A 9,133-nucleotide genomic window follows, 5' to 3' on the forward strand; every position below is an offset into this window, starting at 1 on the left:
TACAGTGGTCCTAGCTCTCTGTGGCCCAAGTTGCTCATTTTCTGGCTTTCTTGTTGCTATAAGTCTCTGTAGATTCAGAGCTGATTAATACTGGGTTCACACTTCTCAACAATTCCTAGTTACTGTTTATTCTCAGCGACTGGCATGTGAGTGACAGCCAACCCCCTTGCTTTTCATAAGGATGTGTCACTTTGCTGCACAAGTCAGTGAAGAAGGCTGTTTCCCATGTTCAGTGTGTGACACTGTCTGGCTTCTTCAGGGGCTTCTAGAGTAACAGAATTTGAAGAAATGGACATTCCCATCTTGACAGTACATAATACCAGGAACCTTTAGAAGTGACTCAAACCACTCTGCCTCCTGTATCTTAGATCCAGTGTGCCCTGCATATAAGACAAAACTCAGCAAAATATAGATTTGAAAAGGAAATCCTTTCCTCTGAATTCCTAGCCTACTGGGTTTTGTTTCCCAGCATATGCAAGGTGCTGTGGTGATACTTCTGGTCAACAGGATTTGTCAAGCTTCTCAGAGGAGATGCACCGCTCCTCAGATTTTACCAGTAGGTTGAAGAGAGCTGCCAGCCTGGATGTTTGTAGTAAGAAACTCAGCTCTTGGTACAAGGTTGATCTCTACTACAGAACAGACATTTGCATATGAATATTTAGGATCTAGACCTCTCCTCTGAGCTATCTGTGATCCAAATCTTAGCACCAGCTTCTTCCTAGTTTGCCATCTAAGATCCGGATGTAAAGGGACTAGTGTCCAGCAGTGAGCAGCATTTGCCTGGAACTTGCTGTGTCTAAGTTTTCCTCATTCGTAAACATTGCTTAACATATTAAACTTCCATTCTTCCTTTTAAAGAGCCTGCTCACAGTCCCGATGGTCACTGGCAAACAATTTTATTTCCCGATAGATGACAGAGACTCCTTTATCTTCTTGGTCATTGTTGGGATGAGGTGCATATGGTCATCCACACACTTGGCCACACATCTGTCTAGCTGTCGCTTCACCTGAAGCTCCTTAGTTCCTGCATCCATTGAGTCTTTGGCTTTGTCATTGCAATGCATGGTGCAGCGGGCCAGGCGGTCCTGGAACCTTTCCAGCTCGCTGGTGACCAGAGCCTGGGCTTGAGCCAGAGGCACATGGCAGCTCTTGATGCATTGGTGCACCTGCTGCATAGATGCTTGGGTGTCTTCACAGCAGTTGGCGCTGCACCGGAACATGAGGCCCTGCATCTTCCGGATGTTCTCTATCTCCACACTTTTCACCATGGCGTCCACAGCCTCCTGCACTCAGAGTTGCTGCACCTCCGCCATGGCGACCCTGAGCTGCGCCGGCGCCCGCCTGTGCACCCACTGCACCTCTCCTGTCCTTTCACATGCCAGATTCTGCACCCTTTCCCTCCACCTCTCCCTCCCAGGTCCCACCCTCTTTCTACCTCTGCTAAGTAGTATTGAAGCATCCACGCTTTGGTCTTGTTTCTTTTAAGCTTCATTATGGTTTGTGGGCTGTTTCTTGAGTATTCTGAGGTCTGAGGCTAATATCCACTTATCAATCAGTACATACCATGTGTATTCTTTTGTTTCTGGATTACCTCACTCAGGATGATTAGTTCCATCCATTTGCCTGCGAATTTCATGAGGTCATGGTTTTTAATAGATGAGTAGTACTCCATTGTGTAAATGTACCACTTTTTCTGTATACATTCTTCCATTAAGTGGCATCTGGGTTGTTTCCAACTTCTGGCTATTATAAACAAGGCTGCTATGTACATAGTGGAGCATGTGTCCTTGTTACATGCTGGAGCATTTTTGGGTATATGCCCAGGAGTGATATAGCTGATCCTTCAGGTAGAGCTAGTTCCAATTTTCTGAGGAACTGCCAGATTGTTTTCCAAAGTAATTTTACCAGCTTGCAATCCCTCCAACAATTGAGGAGTGTTCCTCTTTCTCCACATCCTCAACAGCATCTGCTGTCACCTGAGTTTTTTATTTTAATCATTCTGATTGGTGTGAAATGGAATCACAGGGCCTTTCTGATTTGCATTTCCTTGATGACTAAGGATGTCAAGCATTTCTTTAGGTGCTTCTCAGATATTCAAGATTCCTCAGTTGAGAATTCTTAGTATGCCTTTGTACCCCACTTTTTAATAGGATTATTTGGTTCTCGGAAGTCTAACTTCTTCCTATATTTTGGATATTAGCCTTCTATCAGATTTAGGCTTGGTAAAGATCTTTTCCCAATCTGTAGGTTGTCATTTTGTCCTGATGACAGTGTCCTTTGCTTTACAGAAACTTTTCTATATTTTGAGATCCCATTTGATTATAGTTGATCTTAGAGTCTGGGCCATTGCTGTTCTGTTCAGAAAATTTTCCCCTGTGCCAATGTGTTTGAGGCTCTTTCTCACTTCCTCTTCTATCAGAGTCAATCTGGTTTTATGTGGAGGTTCTTGATCCACTTACACTTGAGCTTTGTACAAGGAGATAAGAATGGATCAATTTGCATTCTTCTACATGCCGATCAACATTTGAGCCAGCACCATTTGTTGAAAATGCTTTTGTCCACTGGAAGGTTTTGGCTTCTTTGTCAAAGATTAGGTGACCATAGATGTGTGGATTTAATTCTGGGTCTTCAATTCTATTCCATTGGAGGATCTTTCTGGTTTCCAATCTGCACAGAGAGCTGATCCTGTGCCACAGCCCTCAATACCCAAATATTGCCAAAAGAGAGCTGGTCTCCAAGGAGTGCTGACACACTTGTGTGCACAGACCACCACTTCTCTTCAAATTCCTGGTCCAAGAGGGACCCACCCAGAGCTACCAGGACAAAGGAACCAAGGAACAGCCTAGGACAGGATCCTTCTGGTTTCCATCTACACCCCAGAGCTGACACTGTGCTACAGTTTTCCATACCCAAATTCCTCCCAGAGAGAACTGGTCTCCCAGGAGCACTGACACACAGGCTTGCAGGAGGCACAAGCCACAGTCAGAGACAGCAAGACCAGCTAACACCAAGGATAAGCAGATGGCAAGAGGCAAAGACAAAAACATAAGCATCAGAAACCAAGGCTACTTGGCATCATCAGAACCCAGTTCTCCCTACTCAGCGAGCCCTGGATACCCCAACATACCAGAAAAGCAAGACTCTGATTTAAAAATCACATCTCGTGATGATGATAGAGGACTTTAAGGACATAAATAACTCCCTTAAAGAATTACAGGAGAGGGCTGGTGAGATGGCTCAGTGGGTAAGAGCACTGACTGTTCTTTCGAAGGTCCTGAGTTCAAATCCCAGCAACTACATGGTGGCTCACAACCACCCGTAATGAGATCTGATGCCCTTTTCTGGTACATCTGAGACAGCTACAGTGTACTTATTTATAATAATTAATGAATCTTTGGGCTGGATCAAGCAGGGACTGAGTGAGCAGGGCCAACCGGAGCAAGCAGGGTTGACCAGAGCAAGCAAAGGTCCTAAAATTCAATTCCCAAAAACCACATGAAAGCTCACAACCATCTATATAGCTACAGTGTACTCATATACATAAAATAAATAAGTAAATCTTAAAGAAAGAAATGCAGGAGAACACAGGTAAACAGGAAGAAGCCCTTAAAGAGCAAACACAAAAACCCCTTAAAGAATTACAGGAAAACACAACCAAACAGGTGAATTGAACAAAACCATCCAGGATCTGAAAATGGAAGTAGAAACAAAGAAATCACAAAGGGAGACAACCCTGGAGACAGAAAACCTAGGAGAGAGATCAGGAGTCATAGATGCAAACATCACCAACACAATACAAGAGATAGAAGAGAGAATCTCACGTGCACAAGATACCAAAGAAAACATTGGCACAACAGTCAAAGAAAATGCAAAAAGCTCCTTACCCAAAGCATCCAGAAAAATCCAGGATACAATGAGAAGACCAAATCCAAGGATAATTTTACAGAAGAGAGTGAAGATTCCCAACTTAAAGGGCCAGTAAATATCTTCAACAGAATTATAGAAGAAAACTTCCCTAACCTAAAGAAAGAGATGCCCATAAACATACAAGAAGCCTATAGAACTACAGAGATTGGACCAGAAAAGAAAGCCCTCCTGTCACATAATAGTCAAAACACCAAGTGCACAAAACAAAGAAAGAATATTAAAAACAGTAAGGGGGAAAAGTCAAGTAACATATAGAGGCAGACCTATCAGAATTACACCACACTTCTCACCAGAGATATGAAAGTCAGAAGATCCTGGGCAGATGTTATACAGACCCTAAGAGAGCAACAAAGCTAGCCCAGGCTACTAAACCCAGCAAAATTCTCAATTACCATAGATGGAGAACAAGATATTCCATGACAAAAACAAATTTACACAATATCTTTCCATAAATCCAGCCCTACAAGGGATAATAGTTGGAAAACACCAACACAAGGAGGGAATCTACACACAAGAAAAAGCAAGAAAGTAATCTCTCAACAAACCCAAAAGAAGATAGCCACACAAACATAAAAATAACAGGAAGCAACAATAACTATTCCTTAATATCTCTTCATATCAATGGACTCAATTCCCCAATAAAGAGACATAGACTAATAGACTGGATAAGTAAACAGGACCCAGCATTTTGCTGCATACAGGGAATGCACCTCGGTGTCGAAGACAGACACTACCTCAGAGTAAAGGGCTGGAAAACAATTTTCCAAGCAAATGGTCCCAAGAAACAAGCTGGGGTAGCCATTCTAATATCAAATAAAATCAACTTTCAACCAAAAGTTATCAAAAAAGATAAAGAAGGACACTTAAAAGGAAAAATCTACCAAGAAGAACTCTCAATTCTGAACATCTATGCTCCAAATGCAAGGGCACCCACATTTATAAAAGAAACTTAATGTGTGCTCAAAGCACACATTAAGCCTCAAAAAATAATAGTGGGAGACCTCAACACCCTACTCTCATCAATGGACAGATCATGGAAACACAAACTAACCACAGAGACATTGGAACTAACAGAAGTTATGGACCAAATGAATTTTACAGGTATCTATAGAACATTTCATCCTAAAACAAAAGAATATACCTTCTTCTCAGCATCTCATGGTACCTTCTCAAAAAGTGACCATATAATCGGTCACAAAACAGGCCTCAACAGGTACAAGAGATTGGAGTAAGCCCATGTATCCTATCAGATCACGTCAAACTAAGGCTGGTCTTCAATAGTAACAAAAACAACAGACAGTCCACATACACATGGAAGCTGAACAATGCCCTACTCAATGATAACTTGGTCAAGGAAGAAATAAAGAAATTAAAAACGTTAGAATGTAATGAAAATGAAGGCACAAAATACCCAAAGTTATGGGACACAATGAAAGGAGGAAATGCTTGGAGGAAAATTCATAGCTCTGGGTGACTCAAAAAGGAACTGGAGAGAGCATACTCTAGCAGCTTGACAGCATACATGAAAGCTCTAGAACAAAAAGAAGCAAATACACCCAAGAAGAGTAGACAGGAGGAAGTAATCAAACTCAGGGCTGAAATCAACCAAGTAGAAACAAAAAGAACTATACAAAGAATCAACAAAACCAGGAGCTAGTTCTTTGAGAAAATCAACAAAATAGATAAATCCTTAGCCAGACTTACCAGAGGTCACAGAGACAGTATCCAAATTAACAAAATCAGAAATGTAAAGGGAGATAAAACAACAAAAACAGAGGAGTTCAGAAAATCATCAGATCCTACTACAAAAGCCTATATTCAACAAAACTGTTAAATCTGGATGAAATGGACAATTTTCTAGACAGATACCAAATACCAAAGTTAAATCAGGATCAGATAAACGATCTAAACAGTCCCATAACCCCTAAAGATATACAAGCAGTCATTAAAAGTCTCCCAACAACCACCCAAAAAAAACCTATCAGAACTTCAAAAAAGACCTAATACCAATACTCTTCAAACTATTCCAGAAAATAGAATCAGAAGGAACACTACCCAGTTGCCTTTATGAAGCCACAGTTACACTGAGTATTCTCCCTTGGAGATGGAACAGTTTCTGTCTACTCAGGAATCTGTCACAATTTCCTTCACAGAAAACTTCATAAGAGATTTTTTTTTCTACTTCTTTCAAGTTTAATGGTCCAAATAGATTTTAAAAACTGGTTGAGTGCATATTACTTTTAGCTTCAGAAGATATCATGTATATTCAAGAGGCATTTAACTGTTATAAATTATTTTGTTGACTTTAAAAATGTGAATAGTGAGTTGTATATTTTAAAAAAAATTAGTTTAATTAAAAAAAGGAAAACAAAACAAAAAGAAAGAATGGATACAAAAAATGTGGTACATTTACACAATGGAGTACTACTCAGCTATTAAAAAGAATGAATTTATGAAATTCCTAGGCAAATGGTTGGACCTGGAGGGCATCATCCTGAGTGAGGTAACACAATCACAAAAGAACTCAAATGATATGTACTCACTGATAAGTGGATATTACCCCAGAAACTTAGTTTACTGAGATATAAGATACAATTTGCAAAACACATGAAACTCAAGAAGAACAAAGACCAAAGTGCCCCTTCTTAGAATTGGAAACAATCACCCATGGAAGGAGTTACAGAGACAAAGTTTGGAGCTGTGACAAAAGGATGGACCATCTAGAGACTGCCATATCCAGGGATCCACCCCATAATTAGCCTCCAAACGATGACACCATTGCATACACTAGCAAGTGTTTGCTGAAAGGACCCTGATATAGCTGTCTCTTGTGAGACTATGCCGGGGCCTAGCAAACACATAAGTGGATGCTCACAGTCAGCTATTGGATGGATCACAGGGCCCCCAAGGGAGGAGCTAGAGAAAGTACCCAAGGAGCTAAAGGGATCTGCAACCCTATAGGTGGAACAACATTATGAACTAACCAGAACCCCAGAGCTCTTGACTCTAGCTGCATATGTATCAAAAGAAGGCCTAGTCGGCCCTCATTGGAAAGAGAGGCCCATTGGACACGCAAACTTTATATGCCCCAGTACAGGGGAGCACCAGGGCCAAAAAATGGGAATGGATGGGTAGGGAAGTGGGGGGGGGAGGGTATGGGGGACTTTTGGGATAGCATTGGAAATGTAATTGAGGAAAATACCTAATAAAAAATATTTTAAAAAAAGAAAAAGAAAAAAAAGTGTATTCTGGAAGTGTTAGATACAATAGTGCTGTATTTGTTAGCTGTTTTGGCAAATTCTTTTATATTTGTATTGATTTTTCTTGACTAGTGGTTCTACCAATCATTAGGAGAGTCATATAATCTCCTCATATGATTACTAAAATTATCAATTTCTTTTTGTAGTGTTGTTATCTTTTATTAATATATTTTGAGGTCATGATATTTGCACATCAGCAAATTGTTATATCATCCTGGTAAATTTCCACATTCCTATTGTGGAGATGTGTTCCTTTGAAGTCTGATACAAACATAGCTTTTATAGATTTTGCTTAAAAAAAACAAAAACAAAAAAAAACCAAAAAAACCCAAACAAACAAAAAAACAAAAAACAAAAAGAAAAAAAACATTTTAGATGAATGTACATCCTCACTACTCCAAGAAGCACAATAGCCATAATTCAGAAAGTTGGTAAGGATCTAAATGCATCAGTACCAAGTGGTAGAAAATCATGATGCAATATTTTTATATGATTTTATAGAGGAAGCCTCCGCAAAATGTTTAGAGAGATGTGATGGCTTGTTCTGGACCTCTGTCCTGGACCTTTGAAAAATTTCAGTACAGTTTTGGTTGTGGTGGTAATCTTTTCATTGTTTGTTTGTTTGATTGATTGATTTTTTTTTTTTTTTTTTTTACTGATAGGCTATCCCTGTATAGCAGATCCCATGAATCTCATCTAGAACTCATTATGTAAACCAAGCTTCTGCCTCCAGAGTGCTCTGATTAAAGGTATGTTTCTTTCTTTAAAAAAAAAAAAAAAAAAAAAAAAGGAAAAATTCTATTCCTTTGATCTACCCATCTTTCTCTGTACTAATACCATGTGGTTCTTTTTTTTTTTTTTTAATCACTATTGCTCTGTAGTACAACTTGAGGTCAGGAATAGTGATTCTCCCAGAAGTTCTCTTGTAGAGAACTGTTTTCACTATGCTGGGTTTTTTGTTAATCCAGATGAATTTGAGAATTGCTCTTTCTATCTCTGTGAAGAATTGAGTTGGAATTTTGATGGGGATTGCATTGAATCTGTAGATTGCTTTTGGTAAATGGCCATTGTTACTATGTTAAACCTGCCAATTTATGAACATGGAAGATCTTTCCATCTCTGTGCCCTTTACTTAGTTGGGCTAAGAGTTTATCTATCTTGTTGATTTTCCCAAAGAACCAGCTCCTAGTTTTGTTGATTTTTTGAATAAGTGTCTTTGTTTCTACTTGGTTGATTTCAGCCCTGAGTTTGATAATTTCCTGCTCTCTACTTCTCTTTGGTATGTTTGCTTCTTTTTGTTCTAGAGCTTAGTGTATGATCTCTCCAATTTCTTTTTGAAGGCACTCAGAGCTATGAAGTTTCCACTTCTCACTGCTTTCATTATGTCTCATAAGTTTGGGTATGCTGTGCCTTCATTTTTGTTAAATTCTAAAGTGTCTTTAAATTCTTTATTTCTTCCTCTTCCTCCTCTTCCTCCTCTTCCTCCTCTTCCTCTTCCTCCTCTTCCTCTTCCTCCTCTTCCTCTTCCTCCTCTTCCTCTTCCTCCTCTTCCTCCTCTTCCTCTTCCTTCTTCTTCTTCTTCTTCTTCTTCTTCTTCTTCTTCTTCTTCTTCTTCTTCTTCTTCTTCTTCTTCTTCTTCTTCTTCTTCTTCTTCTTCTTCTTTGACAGGGTTTTTCTGTGTATCTCTGGCTGTCCTGGAACTCACTTTGTAGGCCAGGCTGGTCTCAAACTCAGAGATCCGCCTGCCTCCGCCTCCCAAGTGCTGGGATTAAAGGTGTGTACCACCACTGCCCGGCTCTTTATTTCTTCTATGACAAAGTTATCAGTGAGTAGAGAGTTGTTCAGCTTCCTTATGTATGTGAGCTTTCTATTATTTCTCTTGTCATTGAAAACAAGCATTACTCCATGGTAGTCTGATAGAATGCATGGGACTGATTCAAACTTCT

At 39.8% G+C, this 9,133-nt stretch overlaps 1 pseudogene; it reads right to left on the bottom strand.

Moving 5' to 3' along the window:
• Window positions 1–896: 896 nt before the first annotated feature.
• On the bottom strand, window positions 897–1,279 carry LOC147002547 (TIM double twin CX3C motif protein pseudogene; annotated as a pseudogene).
• Between the last annotated feature and the right edge of the window lie 7,854 nt (window positions 1,280–9,133).

This window comes from Mus caroli, unplaced genomic scaffold, assembly GCF_978045245.1.
Source record: "Mus caroli unplaced genomic scaffold, Mus_caroli_1 scaffold_10, whole genome shotgun sequence".
Classification (NCBI taxonomy): Eukaryota; Metazoa; Chordata; class Mammalia; order Rodentia; family Muridae; genus Mus; species Mus caroli.